The sequence below is a fragment of the Nicotiana sylvestris genome, chromosome 11, assembly GCF_000393655.2.
Source record: "Nicotiana sylvestris chromosome 11, ASM39365v2, whole genome shotgun sequence".
Taxonomy (NCBI): Eukaryota; Viridiplantae; Streptophyta; class Magnoliopsida; order Solanales; family Solanaceae; genus Nicotiana; species Nicotiana sylvestris.
In genome coordinates, this window is record NC_091067.1 from 7,291,278 (window position 1) to 7,311,169 (window position 19,892).

The 19,892-nt window shown below is 36.9% G+C and overlaps 1 long non-coding RNA gene across 1 annotated transcript; it reads left to right on the top strand.

Moving 5' to 3' along the window:
* The first annotated feature begins 8,363 nt into the window (after nt 1-8,363).
* LOC138882270 (uncharacterized) lies at nt 8,364-9,762 on the top strand. The gene is made up of 2 exons (XR_011403749.1): nt 8,364-8,496; nt 9,411-9,762. It is a non-coding gene; the product is annotated as an uncharacterized lncRNA (long non-coding RNA).
* The last annotated feature ends 10,130 nt before the right edge of the window (nt 9,763-19,892 follow it).

Below are 19,892 nucleotides of genomic sequence, written 5' to 3' on the forward strand. Positions count from 1 at the left end.
AACGCGAGCGCGACTCCCTTTCCGCGAACACGAAGAACAAATAAATCCTCAAACCCAGCTGCTCACTTCCCCTACGCGTACGCGGAGCCTCCCTCGCGAACGCGATGCACGACAAACCCAGCCCTTCGTGAATGCGGAGCCTCCCTCGCGAACGCGAAGGCAAAAATCTCCACCTCATCAGCTAACCCTTCGCGAACGCGAAGGCCAAATGCCTGCAACACTGAACAGAAATGTTTCTGCAACTTTGCAACACATGAAATGGTCCGATTGACCACCCGAAACTCACCCTAGGCCCTCGGGACCTCAACAAACATCCCAACATATCCCATAACCTCATTAAAACTTGTTCCAACCTTCGAAACGCTCAAAACAACATCAAAATACCAAATTCGCATCGGATTCAAGCCTAAAAATTCCAAAACCTTCTAAATTATGCTTTCGATCAAAAAACCAACCAAACCTCGTCTGAATGATCTGAAATTTTGCACACACATCCCAAATGACATAACAGAACTACTGCAACTTCCGAAAGTACATTCTGATCCCTATATCAAAATCTCACCTATTAACCGAAAAACGCCAAAACCTCAATTTCGCCAATTCAAGCCTAAACCTTCCACGGACTTCCAAAATGCATTCCGATCACGCTCCTAAGTCCCAAATCACCCAACGGAGCTAACCAAATCATAAAAATTCCGATCTGAGATCATATACAAATAAGTCAAATCTTGGTCAAACCTTTCAAATTTCAAGCTTCAACTGAGGACTATTTCTTCCAAATTTATTCCGATTACCCTGAAAACCAAAATCAACGATTTACATAAGTCATAATACATCGCATGGGGCAGGTCATACTCGAGAACTGACAAGCAAAGTGCAAAAGCTCAAAACGACCGGTCGGGTCATTACACCCTCCCCTACTTAAACATACGTTCGTCCTCGAACGTGCCCAGGGTTGTTCCAAAAGCCAACCAATCGCTGAATAACCCTACCATGCATATACCCGGAGGTGATCACACGTAACCCTATCTCATATAGGTCCGATAACACATTGTAACTGAAATTTCACATCCCAATCTAGCCCATAAACCATAGAATCACATTTCCACTTTTAAAATATCAGTACGATCAAAATCTCACATTTATATTGTGAATAAGTCCGAACAAGCTATAACAAACCATATCTGCTATCTCAGCTGCAATCACATGATATACCACATAACTCAAACACTTGTAGTGATAACTTCTAATCACAACAGCTGTACACAACACCTGAATACCGATAGAAAACTCTTATCAACCAAAGTCTCATCCCAACACTTTCATATACTGCCAATGATCACTAAAACATGCGGTAAGCCATAACCATTTCCCAGATCAACCATTCATGAAGCCACTTCTCCTTTGGCAAATACCACAGCAAATTTCCGAGCCGAAGCTCGATATTATCCTTCCAACATGCTGAAATCGAATTCATTCATATTCACTACTGATCCCAACGATCTCCTCTAATCCAACACACTACTATGGTGACATGACACATCAATACAGGCCTAAGCCACAATTTGCACAATACACGCACCGATAAGTAATTGTCCGAACATACTCAATCATGAAAATGACTCAAATGAAAGAGCTGTACCTCAAGCTCACCAGTATTACCACAACACAAGGCTGAGAACTCGTCTCACATCATAGGAGCAAAATACACAAATCCAACCCGTAAGGCTATACCTCCATATAACTTTGCTGCAACGCGCGATCCTATCCAAACACTGCTCCACATGAAACACCTCAAGTCACTCTGCTCGAAATTGACGACCACGCGCAATTGATGTCTAGAACCAAAGCAAATCATTATAACCACGGTAAAACAAATACGTAACACCACACCATATGTGCCTATAACTCACAAATCCTAACACCCCGCAACACAGAAACGTAACTCATAGATCTTCCCAGATTACTAATAAGCTCAATAACAATCGAATCAACATATCCCTCAACCATACAATTCAGAGCCAACCAAGCCAACTCAAGTTAGAACATGCATCCATATTGGCCTGCCAACGAACTCCTTATCAAGGAAATCTTGAAACTGCTCCTTCAACTCCTTTAACCCTGCCGGGCCATACGATATGATGCCCGGAATCAAATCAATACTGAAATCAACAACCTTGCCTGGCGACAAGCCTGACTACAAGAAACACATCCGAAAAGTCCCTCACCACCGGGACTGAATCAATGGTAGAAGCCTCTTCACTGACATCTATCACGAAAGCCCCCACTAAGAAAGACAATCCTTCCCAGTCGTCCGTTGGGTCTTCGAAATATAAAACCACTCCACTAGGACATAATCCGTCGAACCTCGCCACTCAATCCGTGGCATTTCCGGCATAGTCAACAGTGCCGCCTTAGTGCAATAGTCCAGAGTGACACAACACGGAGACAACCAGTATGAACCCAATATCATATCCAAATTCTAACATATCAAGCAACAAAAGATCTACTCGGGTCTCTAAACCCCGATAGTCACTAGATAGTGCCGATACATGCGACCCACAACCACAACATAGCCTGAACATGAGAATTCCCAGTCTCCAATTCCATATCGAATTACCATACCTGATCCCAATTCAACCGTCCGAAGGTATACCACACCTCAAATACCCAATTATTCCACGAGAGACACTTTAAAATTCTTCTGTGCCACCAAGCAAACTTGAATATTAGCAGTCGATCTACCAAGAAAGTGCCACAATACTACCGAATTACCATCAACTTAATCATATTGCCTTTTCTGAAACATAAATCCTCGTCAAATCACCCGAAATTAGCAATACCATTTCCTTAATCATATGAAGACCCTTTCTCTAATTATCTGAAGCTCATTTCTCTAATTGTCTGAGACTGCCCGTTGCCTAAGAGTTTTATGGCCTTCCTTTCAGAACTAAATTGTAGCCTTACACACGCAATCTCATTCCTCCACAGCATACCGCATATACCATACCATCCTAGGATAACATGAGGGCTTCATATCTCTTTCGAGCCACCAATAACTTTGTACCCAACCAACCAAGACTTTCCATTGAACTCATCTGGAAGAAAATCACTACACATCCCATGCCCTCATGCCAGTAGAAAATATACATCTCTAGCCACGGTAGAAATCAACAAGAACTCTCTGCCTCACCTTTGCACAAACAAGTCTGTCAGGACTGAATCTTCCTAACTCAATCAACCTACGCAGGCCATTAAAACCCAAGAGCATTGCCACGAAATGCCCGTAAAAACTCATTACCTCGAACACCCCCAAGGAACTAATCATATCCTTATCATACCAGCCCGGCTTGCTATCAAGCTATCCCATCTATCCAAGCTCCCTTTTGATTTACCTTCGACTTGATACTCCTTCTTGCTATAACATCACCATTCCTCAACCCAGATTTAGCACACGAGACCCAAGCATAAAACCACACTGTTCAAGGCTCATAAGCCACTGAGTACTTTCTTGATGTTTCCAAAAGCACCACGTTCAAAATGCTTACCCTGAAGAGACTTCCTACGAATCCAAATCCATTACCTTTGCCTTCCTGACACTGATATATAGAATCCCATAATTAATATAGAAAATACCACAAGTCTTGCCATCTTCCAATGAAAACTCAGTTTCTAGCCACACATACAACTTGAAGATACCCAATTATTACATGTAAAATTTTGAACCCATTAGAACCATTCCCGAGAATCATCCACTCTACTTAAACTATAATTAGCCTGATCAAATGAACCGATCAACCCATGCCTTATTGGCACTCTGACACTACAAAATATGACATCATTCCATTACAACCAAGCAACTTCCTGCTCTATGCACCGAGCATCCTTTACCAACAACGACTCAAGATATCCCGTGATTCTCACACACCTGTGAAGCATCCTATAATCTTTGTTAAGAATTTTCCTTTACTCGAGCCATCCTTGGTCTCAATCTTCATAGGCCATAACTGATTCACCTGGACACCTCAAACTGGAACCGACATAGCACATAATCGTGCAATCAACTAATCAATAGCAAACTCCCCCACTTGGCTCAAAGCCATAGATCAACACACACTCAATAACTCATAACGCTTATACTCTATTGATGCCATAATACCATAGTGAGATTAAACTCAAAATCCTTTGCAAGCTTAAACATAGATCATCCAGAATTTTAACTCTTTTGCAAATCTCGCATTCACTCTCACAACAGTTACACCACTCTCTAAGCAACCCAATTTAAATTACAACACATATCTTTCGCTCGCAAATGAGATCTTCTAACAGACACATAAGGATCGCTCAACCTCAGAACACTTCGCAGGAGATAACCTACCTGCTTTGCCTCCAACTAACATTTTTGTATACCTCCCCACCGTCATAAACTGTACGCAGTCACTTAGTCTTCTTGAGTCTGAACTCATACCGTAACATGAAATTTACTTCACTCACAACTGGGAAACATGAAAAGATTCTTCACATGCCTATAACTCGGGGCTATACCTCCAATCGAGATGAAAATCAAGAACCTAATAGTTCTTCTATCCTCCAGCAGACCCTTCTCACCGCTTCCAAATCATATGGGTACATCTCACAGTACTAACATACTCATCACATAGCCATCGCGCTGTCACTTCCACTAATAGGGACACTGCCAAACATATAAGTTAAAAAAAACATGCTCACACAAAAGTCTGAAACGTACAAAATACGGACTAATAATATAAAGAGGGAGAAAAACAGTCTGCAAACGCCGGCAGCTACCTTGCTAAACTCCGATGGCTCTGCCTCCGATCAGCCAATACCCGCTACCGGGTTCAAAAATACCTGAATCTGCACACAAGGTGCAGGGAGTAAAGTGAGTACTCTAACTCAGTGATTAATAATCATAATTAGAGTCTAAATGGTAAGAAATCACGAAAAGTACATCAACATGTTGTATAGAAGCAATACAAAACCAGAAAAAAGCAATGAAGCTGAAAAATCTCTTAAAAACATATTAGCTCAGTTTAACTTCTTTGAAAATGACTTTTCAATAGTTACACAAATGAATGCCAAACAATTAGTGCAGATAAGCAGAGAAAATCCGCCCCTCGGTCACACTACACAATTAAATAGGTAAATGACAGGCAAATAAGAAAGATAAGTACATAAGGTTCGCCCCTCAGGCATAGTGTCAACAATCCGCCCCTCGGGCAATATCTCAGAACAATACCAGCCCCCCGGGCAATCACATAGAACAATACTAGCCCTTCTGACTATATCTCACATCACAATGAGTACTCGCGCTCACTGGGGGTGTGCAGACTCCTAGAGGGGCCCCTTACGGCCCAAGTCCAATATCAAGCCACCTTGTGGCATCATAAACAGGCTCTCGGCCTCATATCAATATCAACAAGCCACCTCGTGGCATACATATCTCAGACCCTCGGTCTCATAATCAAATTAGTGTATCACCGCTGCAGCATGCAGCCCGACCCAAAAGATATCCTCACAATACAGGCCCTCGGCCTTACTCAGTTAAAAATCACATAAGCCTCTCGGGCAACAGTAAAATAGTGTTTCTCAGCCCAAAACATTATTTAAATATCATTTGAGTATCAAAACTGAGTGAACATGGCTAAGTTTTGAAAAAAATAGTGGAAAATAACATGACTGAGTTCAAGTATAAAGACAAAACAGTGAGGCAATATCAACAAAAATCCCCGAAGGGTTCAAATAGTTGGCATGAAGCCCAAATATGGCATTCAGCCCAAATAATGATGATAACAAATAGATTTCAGTTAAATATACGGTAAAACCATCAATCGGGACGAACCAGGTCATAATCCCCAATAGTGCACGACCCCACGCTCGTCATCAAGCGTGTGCCTCACCTCAATATAGCACTACGAAGTGCAATCTAAGGTTTCAAACCCTCAGAACATCATTTACAATCATTACTCACCTCGATCCAGTCAAAACTCTAGCCCGCGATGCCATGCCCGCACGAATCGACTTCCGGATGCTCTAAATCTAGCCACAATCAGTACATAATCATTAAAATATGCAAAGGAAACGAAGCCCACTCGAAAATATCTAATTTTACATCAAAATCCCAAAATTGCTTAAACCCGGCCCCCAGGCCCATGTCTCGGAATTCGATAAAATTAACATCAATGGAATCCTCATCCTCACGCGAGTCTATACATATCAAAAACATCAAAATCGAACCTCAAATGGCCCTCAAATCCCCACTCAAAGGTCTCTTAATCTCAAGCCCTAATTACCCATTTTTGCTACTGATTTTTCCATGGATTTCAAGCTTACAATGATAGAATTCATCATAGAAACAACTTTAGGGACCAAAAATCTTACCTCCATGAAATCCTCTTGAATTCCCTCTTCAATTAGCTCTCCCAAGCTTCAAAATCGCCCAATAATGGAGGTACTTAGCCTCAAAATCGCGGAATAGCCTTTTTAAATCATTCTGCCCAGACATAAAAATCCTTCTTCGCGAACGCGGTCAAAGCCTCGCGTTCGCGAAACACAAAATTACTTTGACCAAATCTTCACCGTGAACGCGTCCTACCATTCGCGAACGCGAAGACTTGACTCCCTAACCCAACGCGAACGCGACTCCTTTTCCGCAAACACGAAGAACAAATAAATCCTCAAACCCAGCTTCTCACTTCCCCTATGCGAACGCAGAGCCTCCCTCACGAACGCGATGCACGACGAACCCAGTCCTTCGCGAACGTGGAGCCTCCCTCGCGAACGCGAAGGCTAAAATCTCCACCTCACCAGCTAACCCTTCGCGAACGCGAAGGCCAAATGCCTGCAGCACTGAATAGAAATTTTTCTGCAACTTTGCAAAACATGAAATGGTCCGATTGACCACCTGAAACTCACTCGAGGCCCTCGGGACCTCAATCAGACATGCCAACATATCCCATAACGTCATTCAAACTTGTTCCAACCTTCGGTACGCTCAAAAAAACATCAAAACACCAAATTCGTATCGGATTCAAGCCTAAAAATTCCAAAACCTTCTAAATAACTCTTTCGATCAAAAACTCAACCAAACCACGTCCGAATGATCCGAAATTTTGCACACACATCCCAAATGACACAACGGAACTACTATAACTTCCGAAAATCCATTCTGACCCCTTTATCAAAATCTCACCTATCAACCGGAAAACGTCAAAACCTCAATTTCGCCAATTCAAGTCTAAACCTTCCACGGACTTCCAAAATGCATTCCAATCACGCTCCTAAATCCCAAATCACCCAACGGAGCTAATTAAATCATAAATATTTCCATCCGAGATCATATACAAACAAGTCAAATCGGAGTCAAACCTTTCAAATTTCAAGCTTCAACTGAGGACTATTTCTTCCAAATTTATTCCGATTACCCTGAAAACCAAAACCAACGATTTACATAAGTCATAATACATCGCACGGGGCAGGTCACACTCGAGAACTAACGAGCAAAGTGCAAAAGCTCAAAACGACCGGTCGAGTCGTTACAGAGATTCATGTAGTTAGCCAACCTCAACTTGAGTTTGGGATTGAAGCATCTAGGGTCAGGAGCGAGTTCGACCGAACCCAGTAGTTTTGGTTTGAACTCTATATTTGTCTTAAATTTTTTTTATTTAAATGTATAAATAATTAATTTAGAACCCACTAACTTAAACAGATTAGAATCCGAATCCATAAGCTTGAAATCCTGACTCCGCCTCTGAGCATAGTAATCATTCTTGCTAGTTTTTCTCACCTCAACTTGAGCTTAAGCTTGAATTAGTTTTTAAGGTTAGTTAGAAAACCTACATAAATTATAGGGGTATTATTACTTTTAGTCCGCGCCAGAAAATATTTATATTTGGTAGCCGAAAAAGTGTATAAAATTTGTATAATTTTTGTATATAACCTACATATATATATATATATATATATATATATATATATATATATATATATATATATATATATATATATATAATTTTTATATATTTTTTAGACTATTATTTTTACAGCGGCTATACAATATCATTTTCCCTAAATTATACTATTGTATACTTGCCCTAGTATCAAGTAAATTTTTGACTTTCTTTAATTTACAGTAGTAGGAATCTTGTTACTTTCACGGTGATGCAAGAAAGAAAAACTTTGATCAGTTCAAAAGTTTATCAAGACTCAGTACTCGTCTGATTATTTTTTCTTTCCATATTTATCTAGTTTATTTAATTTGTTTGACATTTTCCTTCCTTCTGTTCAAGGTTAATTTATACAATAGTAAATAGGAGAACTTTTTATGTTTAAAAAATTATTCTTGAATCACTATAAATACACCCTTTGGTATAGCCTCAATTTCACAAAGTATTTCAAATTAAGGAACTTAATTAGAAATGGCGAGCAAAATAACTTTGTGTGCTCTACTCTTTTGTTTTCTTCTCATGTTTGCTTCTGGTGAGCAATTCTTAAGCATTTGTCTCTTTCTTATTTACTTTCCTATTTTCTGGTTACTAACCTTACCCACCCATACCCCACCCACCCCTCCCCATCCCCCTCCCCCACCCCCACCCTCACCCTCACCCTCCAACCCAAACCCTCCTCGCACCCTCCATCGTAAACAAGCATATTATTAAGAGTAATTTCTTTTCATATTGTAGATAAAACACTTTCTTTTTCATTTCAACAGTATTAATGAGTATTTTTTTTTCATGATGTAAAAAAAGTATTTTCTTTCGTTTCAACAAAAAAATACTTTCTTTTCGTGATGTAGAAAAGTATTTTCTTTTATTTTAACAAAATGATGTAATAAAAAGCATTTTCTTTTATCTCAACGAAATAAGTATTTTCTTTCATGATGTAGAAAAAATATTTTCTTTCGTTGTAACAAAATGAGTATTTTCTTTTCATGTTGTATAAAGAATAATTATTTTTTAACAAAAAAAAGGGCATTTCTTTGTTTTTATGAAGAATTAACCTAAATAGCCGATTACCCAATCACTTAAATTAAAATTAATTTGCGGATATATAATATGTGTATAATTCATATATATTGTATTTACAATCATATATAATCACTATATAATTCATGTATAATTGCTGGTAAAATTGCTGCCATGTGATCTAGAGGTCACGTGTTCAAGCCGTAGAAATAACCTCTTGCAGAAATGCAGGGTAAGATTGTGTACCATAGACCCTTGTGGTCCGACCCTTTCTCGATCTCGCACATAGCGAGAGCTTAGTGCACCGGGTTGCCCTATATAATACCAGCTAGGAAAGATGAACCATGGATAATCGGGTCAACTAGCTATTTGCGTAAAGATCCGTTTTTAATTGCCTTAAGAGTTCTTTTGTCCTATGGTTTAATGCAGAGATGAAGATAACAGAAGCAAAGTATTGTGGAAAGCCTAGTAAAGGCTGGAATGGGAAGTGTTTTCCCAATAAGTGTAACCATTGGTGCAAGAAGGAAGATGCAGCTTATGGAAATTGCTACAACAAATATTGCTACTGCTATTACAAATGCTGAAAATTAAATGGATAACAATATAAAGCCATAGGTCTTTTCTTATGGCACATGAAGTTTATCTTCTATAATATAGTATAGATAAATAAATGATGTTATTACATATGGTTATTGTAGCAATGACCATATTATCTTTTATGGTCTTAATTAATGTTTGTAACTTGATGTTTTATATATAAGAAGTATGTAGTATTACTGTATAGATTTGCAACATAAACAGAATAGATTTTACAGGGCGGAACTATAGTCGACAAAGAGTGGCCAATTGAACACCTTTTGTTTAAAAAGTATTAGTATTAGTACCCGCGCGATGCGCGGACACAAATCATATTAAATTGTGATGTTGGTTATTTGAATCATGTGCAAATAACCTTAAAATATAAACCTCTCAGATAAAAATTATATAACATTAGATATTAATTATGAAGTAGGATATGAAATTATTATTCAAATCTCGTAGTGCACAACCTATTTTATTTTTTATTTGTAGCAATCTAACTACTTAATTTTAGTACTTGCACTTCGTTTTGCTAATCAGTATCAAAGAATACTAAACTTATCATATTGCGATCTGTCTTGTTTGAGCACATTAGATCATATTATTTTAACAAACTTCTTACTATCACTTTATTTTTATGTAAAATTTAAATATGTCTTATTCATCACATTATTTTTACGCAAATTCTTTTTTCTTATAGTTATTGTATTATTTATTATTTAATATTATTTTACTATCATATAATTTTTTATTATCTTTATTAATATCTTGCTTATTATTCTTTTAATATTCTTTAATAAATATAAATGTTTTATTCTTGAAATTTGGTATATTTTTATGCATTCAATTTTTTTAATCATTTAAATTTATTGTAATATTTTTAAATATAATTTAATGTTTTAATTTATTTATTTTTAAACTAATTTAATGTATAAGTATCCTCACACTATCTCTATTTTTTAATAAATTCTCTTCCCTACTATAAATTTTAATTATTTTTATATTAATTTTTTATAACCAGAATAATATCATATTTTATTTTAAATTGTAAAATTGAATTAGTCTAAAATATTAATACATATATTTGATGATTATGTTACAAATATATTGAGTTATCTTACAATTATTTTTGTATTAGATGCAGTTAAATTTTCTTTTTTTAAGCTTTAAGATACAAATTTAATTTTAATTTTCATTAGTAAAATTACCTATATTAGAAAGTTATTTATATTTTTAAAATTTTATTTTAATCATAGAAAAATAATTTCTTAATTGTTTGAACATATTATATATATGTAGTAATATGTTTATTGTCATTTTATTTCTTTACGTCATATTTTTAAAAATAAAAACTTATGAAATAAAAAAAAATTCTTCTCAAATTCAAATAATTCCTATCATTCTATTTTCTAAATTGGACCGCATTTTCAAAATATTATGCTATATATTCAAACTTTAACTAACTGCACTCAATTCAGATATTAATCATAGAAAAATATTTTCTTTGTTGTTTGAACACATTATATGTTAATGTTGTAGTAATATTTTCATTATAATTTTATTTCTTACGTAAATTTTCTTTCCTTTTTAGATTTAATACAAATTTAATCTTTGATTTTTATTAGTAAAATTTACCTATATTAGAAATTTATTTTCTATTTTAATATTTGTTTTCATAAATAAGACTTCAATTTCGTGATATTATCCATAGTTTGGACATTCTAATCGTAGTTTTAACAAATTTCTAATTTCAAATTCAAATAGCCTTTCTCTTTCATTTCTAATAGTAATTTTTTAATAATTTTGCTAACTTTTAATCTAATATATAGTCTTATTACATTTTATGTGGATTTTCATTAACTCGTAACTTTTTTTAATATCATTATAAAATACTATTCTTTAATATAATATAGATAAATATATAATTTATAATCATAAATTAAAGATTTATTTTGTTTTAAAAATATTGCTCAAAAATTTTAAATTATTTAAATTTTAATAAGATTTTAAGCATTGTATATTTAATTTATTTTATTTTCTAACCTTATGATTTATAAATATCTCATATTATCTCTAATTTATTTCTATTATTCAATATTTTTAGTTTTTGATTTTATCTATTAGACTTGAGTTACGTGGACTTATCCATATTATGAATTTTCTTATCATAATATAAAAAAATTTCTCATCTCAAATTTAAATAAGTTTTACCCTTCTTCTCTATGATAAAAAATCTGAATTTTTATTTTTTCTCTATTTATTATTTATTTTTGATATTATATTATTCAATACCTAATATTATTACATTGTCATGTTGATTTTTATTAGCTTGTTTGAATTTAATATCTATTTCTACCACATTCATTCTAATATAATATAGATAAAAAGTAATCTTTCTCAAATTCAAATAAGTTTTATTATTCTATTTTCTATATTTGACTACATTTTCAAATAATTATGTTATACTTTCAAACTTAAACTTACTTCACTCAATTCAAATATTAATAAAAAAATATTTTCTTAATTGTTTGAACACATTATATCTGAATGTTGTAGTAATATTTACGTATAAAATATTCGTTTGCCCGATTTATCAATATTAATATGACTTTATTATTCTTATTTTTAAAATATTTTTTTACTGATTATTTAAGTTTTTTCTTACCTTATAAATAATTTATATACTTTTTGTAAGATCTTATTTTGCTGCTTGAATTTATTTAATTTTTAAACTCAATATATCTTTAATAACTTAAGTAAATTTTAATTTTATTTTATATTTTAACTTACTCCAATGTATAAATAGTCATAGGTTATCTCAATTATGTCTTTCTATTTTTTTTTTCCGATTAGAATTTTTAATTAATTTTTACCTTCATATCTCTGGCTAATATAGAAAAAATCTATGGGTGAATCAATATAGATATAAATATACTTACAAATTTAATTTTAAATGTAGATATATAGATTAAATTTGTCTAAGATCTATTTAGATTAAGTATAAGATTCATTAAACTACTTCCATTAATTATATTTTCATTTATAATTTAAATTATGTTGTCTTAAAATTGCCAAGTGACTTTTTTTTTATCTTGTCACTTGGCTTAACCACATGATTCACTACTCTCCTTTTAATATAATATAGATTATACTGTGATATATAAGTTAAATATGACTCTTTCCATACACAGTGCTGGCCCTAGGGGGAGGCAGCTAAAGCAATTATTGTAGCCCCCCTCCTCCCCCACCCCAAAATTGAAGGCCCCAATTTTTATTGTTAGTTAATTTTATATTATTTAAATTGTTATTATTATTATTATAATAAAAAAGATACTAGATTTATATTTTTTCTTTTTGGATATAGAAGTTATTTAGAAAAAATAGAGGTTATTAGAATAAATACTTGAATTTATAATAAACATACAATATGGCAAAATAACTGTCACGACCCAAACCAGAGGGCCATGATTAGCACCCGACCATACTTGCCAAGCACCAAGTACATTTTATCTAACATTCTTTATTATCTTTTAGGGCTGATGAGATCAATATAAATGGTAGACATGGATCATGGACAACCAACAATAAAATATGATGGCATGAACATACATAACATGGGATGACCAGGCAATCAAGAAACTATATATAAGGTACGAGCTACCGCGCTACCATGAAAGACTATACAACAAAGACCAGCCGACAAGGCATACCAATCTATACATGAGTCGACACCTGTCTATGAGCCTCTAAAGGAACATAAGTGCTGCAACATAGCCGGAATAGGGCCCCGACATACCCATAATGTCTATAACAAAAATGCATACCAAGACCACGGCAAGTCCGGAGAAGGGATCTCGCCAATCACTGCTGAACTGGACAGCCTACTATGGTGGGGGAGCTGCACCTGCCTGTCTATCAGGACCTGCAGCACGACATGCAGTGTCCACAAATAAAAGAACGTCAGTACGAATAAAGTACTGAGTATGTAAGGCAGGTAACCATATGTACAAACAGTAATATAAGCAGGGATAGAGAATATACAACTTGTAACATCTGCGTACCTCTGAGAGCTACTGACATGAAATGCATAATATGTATGTATATATACATAAACTTTTAAAACATACGCCTCTGTGGGCATCATCATCATCATATCGTACCCGACCGTAATAGGCTCGGTAAAAATATACCCGGCCATCATAAGGCTCGGTAGAATCGTACCCGGCCACGTGGAGCTCAGTAAATCCCAACTGATCATTGGTTGCACAATAGGTGTCGTACCCGGCCGACTATAGTGCGACTCGGTAGAGTAAAATAGATACATATATATAATGCATGCTCGACTCATGGAATCACGTTCTAAACTTTTCGGAGTGATGTAAGGTCGGTATCCTATGTACATATTATTAGGACTAACTCCTCTTGGCCGACTTTGGGGCTTAATTCTGTCCTCTTATTTTGGCAAGTAGGTGATGCACCTACTTGTCACCTACCAATCTGCGCAGGCTTGTGAAAATACGAATATCTCTATACTCCGAGATCATATTGACAAACGGTTTAATGCGTTGGAAACTAGCTTAATAGATCTTTAATTTTGTGGATAGATCACCCCGTAATTCCTTGTAAATTGGGAGAAAAGCTTAGTAACATTTGACCTAATGTTTAAGTGAAATTATGAACCTAAGTTGCGACAACTTTTGTCGACTTTTGTTTCATAACTCGTTTGACTTCAAGACTTATGATACGGATATTATATGATTCAAATACCTTAAAACACAACCTCTTGAATGTATTAAGCACCTCTAGGTTTACCTAAAAATACGGCTGACAACATCCTTGATTCGTTTAACTTTTAATACTTGTTAACCACCCTTATACACCTTTGTATCATTTAAGACCAATAGGATTAACTTCTTATCATCTTAAAGATAATCTCTTCATGGATTTATGTCGACTACATTATGGCATAAACTAACGTACGTGAATATGGGTTGTAACACCCTCCCCCCTTAGGAACATTCGTCCTCGAATGTAAGGGTTTATGGGGAGTCCAAATCATCCTGGATTCCAACGGAAATTTTCGGTCAATTTTCCCCTATAAAATGGTCACTAGCAAAGCTTGCAAGTTGTTAAGCCCAACGTATGGCCTCACAATGCTACAAAAAGCATTACGGATATGTACATTATCTGCATATCACCATTTTGTATTAAGGAAGAATATTATCAAGTTATTTCTTACCTCATAGAGCCGTTTCACCTTCTAATGTATCCTGCGTTCCACCAACATCCATGTTATCTTCATTATAAAATAGGTAATGGTATTTAGACTCTGCTAGCGCTAACGATCCTCTAGGGTCTGGGCATAAGCCTGAATACGATAAATATCCATGCCCTCCACCAAGGAGGCTGTCGTGCACTCATTTATCAAATATGGTCCCAACCCGTTCACGAACAAATGCACCCTATCACTCATCTCGCCCACCATATGGGGAGCATACCTTGCTAAAGAATCAAACTGCATACTGTACTCTCGCACACTCAAATTACCTTGTCTAAGGTTCAAGAACTTATCAGCTCTAGCTCGTCGTATCTCAACTGGCAAGTAGTGACGAAGAAAGGCCTCAGAAAAATCCTTCTACACAGCTGGAGGAGCGCTCGGACCCCTGGATCTCTCCTAACTATCATACCAGAGAACCGCTAAATCTCGTAGCCAATAAGAATCCAACTCTACTGCCTCTGTATCACTAGCATGCATAACCCGCAGTGTACGATGAACCTGATCAATAAAAGTCTGCGGTTCCCCTTGGTGTCTGATCCGATAAACATTGGAGGGTCTAGATTAATAAAATCACGAACTCTCGTACTAACCGGTTTATCAACATCACCGGTATTCTACCTCTCAGCCTGAGCAGCTACAAGTTAGTCAACAACTGTACTGCATTCCGCATATCCTGGTATGTAGTGCCAGACGGAGGAACAGGTGGTGCTGGGTGCCTCCTAATTTCCTCTGGAGGAAACGAAGTAGATGAGGTATAAGACGACATCTCACTCTGAGCCTCACTTTGGCCTGCTCTGGCTTGGGTCACCTGACTGGTACCCTCTCCCATAGCTATCCAGAGAAGGGATCTCGCCAATCACCACTGAACTGGACAACCTACTATGGTGGGGGAGCTGCACCTGCCTATCTATCAGGACCTGCAACACGACATGCAGAGTCCACAAATAAAAGAATTTCAGTACGAATAAAGTACTAGGTATGTAAGACATGGAACCATAAGTACGAACAATAATGTAAGCTGGGATAGAGAATATACATCTTGTAACATCTGCATACCTCTGAGGGATACTAACATGAAATGCATAATACGTATGTATATATACATAAACTTTTAAAACATACGCCTCTGTGGGCATCATCATCATCATATCATACTCGGCCATAATAGGCTCGGTAAAAAAATGTACCCGGCCATCATAAGGCTCGGTAGTATCGTACCTAGCCACGTGGATCTCGGTAAATCCCAACTGATCATTGATTGCACAATAGGTGTCGTACCCGGCCGACTATAGCATGACTCGGTAGAGTAAAATAGATACATATATATTATGCATGCTCGACTCATGGAATCACGTTCTAAACTTTTCAGAGTGATGTAAGGTCGGTATCCTATGTACACATTATTAGGACTAACTCTTCACTATGAACCTTATAAGAATCAGGAAGTACCAGCAACATTGATAACATAAGAATAAGAGAAGCAACATTAACATCAATCGTTCCATAAGAGGGGAAACAATGTAAGTACTGCTAGCTTCTAAGAGTAGAGTATCTTTGGAAGCTCGTTCACTACATTATGTACAATCGGAGTCGAGCAAAAGAAGGAAAGGGATAGCCTCACATACCTTGTATATACTGCCCCAATATCAAGCTATGCAATTGTCACGACTCCTTAGTCTACAATAAGAGAAACGATACTATCGTTATCATTTAAGCGTCACAACTATTGTGTATCGACCACAACCTATTTTACGATGAAATGGACAGCACCTCCCCTATATATATGACTTCACACAATTCAAAAAAAATCACCAAACAACCCAAACAACATCAATAATAATCATATTGAGCCTCCCAAAATAGTCCACGTACAACCTAATCACTTCATACATACGACGACCACCGTAGTCGTCTCAAACGACCCGGAAATGTTACGAAGAACTACCAGCCCACAACCCTACATCTATATGGTGTTTCTCCACACCCTTCCTCCTCCAAAAATCCACAAAATAGTAGTAAAACACACAGTACAAAGCAACACAAAACAGTCCACAAAATAGTCCGCTACAAGTGAATAACTCGAACTCACAGCTTTCGATCACCGTCCTGTAAGTTCTTACATGTATAGAATGAATTTCCATGAGTTCACAGCAGAAAAAATGTATGAAAGAGAGCAGTAAAATTACCTTACTTTTTGGATAACTCAGCCCTTCCCTTGGTTCTTCAAACTCTAAGTTTTACCCCCAGTTAGAACTTGAAAGAGAGGGAAAATCGATTAGGGATTGTGTGAGATTTTTGGGAAGGAGTTGCAGGGGTTCAATTTGGTTTTGAAGGTCTGAAATATGGGTGAAATAACTGAGTTGATAATCCCTTAAAAGTCTCCTCTTGGTCGACTTTGGGGCTTTTAATTTTGTCCTCTCATTTTGGCAAGTAGGTGATGCACCTACTTATCACCTACCAATCTGTGCAGGCTCGTGAAAATACGAATATCTATATAATCTTAGATTGTATTGACAAACGGTTTAATGCGTTGGAAACTAGACTCATAGATCTTTAATTTGGTGGGTAGATCACCCCGTAATTCCTTGTAAATTAGGAGAAAAGCGTAGTAATATTTGACCTAATGTTTAAGTAAAATTATAAACCTAAGTTGCGACAACTTTTGTCGACTTTTGTTTCATAACTCGTTTGACTTCAAAACTTATGATACGGATATTATATGATTCAAATACCTTAAAACACGACCTCTTGATTGTATTAAGCACCTCTAGGTTTATCCATAAATACGGCTGACAACATTCTTGGTTCGTTTAACTTCTAATACTTGTTAACCACCCTTATACACCTTTGTATCATTTAAGACCAATAGGATTAACTTCTCATCATATTAAAGATAATCTCTTCATGGATTTATGTCGACTACCTTATGGTATGAACTAACGTACGTGTATATGGGTTGTAACAATAACAGTTTAATGATTACATAAAAAAATAAAAACAAAATCACTTATGATATATTTTAAAGTAAATTATTTCTTTTAAAAAGTAGATCAAGTCATTTTTTTAATTCAAATAAACTTGAACTATTTCAAATGTATAAAATTATTTTAAAATCTATTTTAGTTGTAAAAAATTACGATCATTAGATGTTGAGTTCGAGAGCCTAGTGATGATGCCACGAGATGGCTTGATATTGCGCTTGGGCCGTAAGGGACCCCTCTAGGAGTCTGCACACCCCCAGTGAGCGCGGATACCCATTGTGATGTGAGATATAACCTTAGGGGCTAGTATTGTTCTGAGATATTTCCCGGGGGGCGGATTTGTTGATACTTTGCCCGAGGGGTGAACCTTTATGTGTTTATTTTCCTTAATTAACTGTAATTACCAGCTTAATTGTTGAAAAGGCTCTTTCATGAAGTTTAATTTGAGTTAAAGGATTTTTACCTATCTTTCACTGAATTACTGTTTTTACTAGTTTTACTGCTTCATTATAGCATGCTTTGTGCCTTACGTGATTTCCTGCTTTTAGTCTTTATTTATGATTATTGCTCACTAAGTTGGAGTACTCACTTTACTCCCTGCTCCATGTGTGCAGATTCAGGCGTATCTGGTCCCACTCCTGAGTGCTGATCATTTCCAGCTCAGGCGGATCCGAGGAGTCTCTAGGTAGTTGTCGACGTTCGCAGCTCGGAGCTCTTCCCTATCTTATTTCTTCATGTTTTTAGTTTCTGTATTAAACTCTAAAGTTTTCTCTAAGTATTCCGGATTTTGTTAGATGCTAATGACTAGTGATACCCTAGTATCCAGCTGTGTTGGGTTGTATTCTGCATATTATACTATCGTCTTCTTAAACCTTGGATTATTTTATCATGCTTTAGACTGTTTCTTACTGTTTAATTGTTAAATACTGAAATGGGAAGTGTCGGCTGGCCTTGTTTTCACGAAAGGCGCCATTACAACAGACACCAGGTTTAGGGTCGTGACAAGTTGGTATCAAGCCTAAATTACATAGGTCTCACGAGTCATGAGCAGGTTTAGTAGAGTTTCGCAGATCGATACAGAGACGTCTGTATTTATCCTCGAGAGGCTGCAAAATCTTTAGGAAAAAAAATTTCATTTTCTTGAAATTCTTGTCATGCGACTTTGTTGATCAGAGTACTAAACTTCTATTATTCTATTCTCTTACAGATGGTGAGGACACACGCTACTGGCCAAGATGGACGACCACCAGTACCACCAGTTGTGGCCACTAAAGGCTGATGACGTGGTCGTGGATGTGGTAGGGGTAGAGGTGTGGCCCGTACAACAGCTAGGGCAGCACCTACAGATCCACTAGCCGCCCCAGTTCAGGATTAGTTCCTAGTTGTGGACGCTCCAACAGCACCAGCTCAGGCACCAGCTGTGCCCATTGTGATTTCGGGTCTTCAGGAGGCCTTGGCTCAAATCTTATCAGTTTGCACTGGCCTAGCTCAGGCGGCTTCAGCCACTACAGCTGCAGCTACTTCTTAGGCCGGGGGAGGCAATCAGACTCCCGCCGCTCGCACACCTGAGCAGGTCGTGCAGGGACTTCAGACGCCGAGGGAACATCCAGCCCAGCCGGTTGCAACTGCTCAAGACTATGTAGTTCCTTCCATGCCATAGGACGAGCAACGTAGGTTAGAGAGGTTTGGTAGACTTCAACCTCCTCCTTCAATGGTGTAGAGGGTGAGGATGCCCCGGGATTATTGGATAAGTGTTAGAGGATGCTTCGTACATCAGGTATTCTGGAGACCAGCGGGGGTCACTTTCACTACTTATCAATTTTCTGGAGCTGCCTTCACTTGATGGGAGGCTTTTGAGAGGCGTAGGCCTGTTGGTACAACACCCCTTACCTGGCAGCAGTTCTCCGTTCTCTTTCTGGAGAAGTATGTGCCATAGTCTCGCAAAGAGGAGCTGTGTAGGGAGTTTGAGTGGTTGCGTTAGGGAGAGATAACTGTGATGCAGTATGAGATGAGTTTCTCCGAGTTAGCTCATCATGCTATTTGGTTGGTTTCGACAGATAGAGAGAGGATTGA